This window comes from Penaeus monodon, chromosome 28, assembly GCF_015228065.2.
Source record: "Penaeus monodon isolate SGIC_2016 chromosome 28, NSTDA_Pmon_1, whole genome shotgun sequence".
Lineage (NCBI taxonomy): Eukaryota > Metazoa > Arthropoda > Malacostraca > Decapoda > Penaeidae > Penaeus > Penaeus monodon.
In genome coordinates, this window is record NC_051413.1 from 18,841,079 (window position 1) to 18,841,675 (window position 597).

Consider the following 597-nt stretch of genomic DNA (forward strand, 5'->3'; position numbering starts at 1 on the left):
TCACGTATGTGAACGGGCGATGGCCATGTTGCCACTTGGAGTGCTTTTCTTTCTTTAGATGCTCTTGCTGACGCCCTTCGGTACGCCCTTGTGTCTTTCATTAAACGCCCCGCCTTCAGGAGAATATGCTCTGAATTTTGGGTCCGAGAGAGAGTCCACACCCAACCCTTTCACAGCTTGGACAGGTGGCAACCCCTTTCACAACTTGGACAGGTGGCAACCCCTTTCACAACTTGGACAGGTGGCAACCCCTTGCCTGAGTGAGCGGCAGAGCCGCCACCGGCAGGCAGTTGGCAGGTAACCTTCGGTTGTGAAAGGATGTGAGTGTGGGCTGGGGAAGACTCCCGTATTTCTGTTATTGGGGCTGTTTCCGTGTTCTGGGTTTTCACATGTAATCTTAACTTAGTCTGATATTAATAAAGCCGTGGAAAACGGATACTAGTATCTCTCGACTCCTGTACACCTAGGAGGTAAACTTTGGCCGCCCCCCCCCCCCCCAATGCCCATGTACATAACCTATGACTCATGACTCGAGGAATACTCGTCATCTCCTGTAGAAAGGGTGAGTGGCAGAGCAGCTGCACACAAACCACTGCA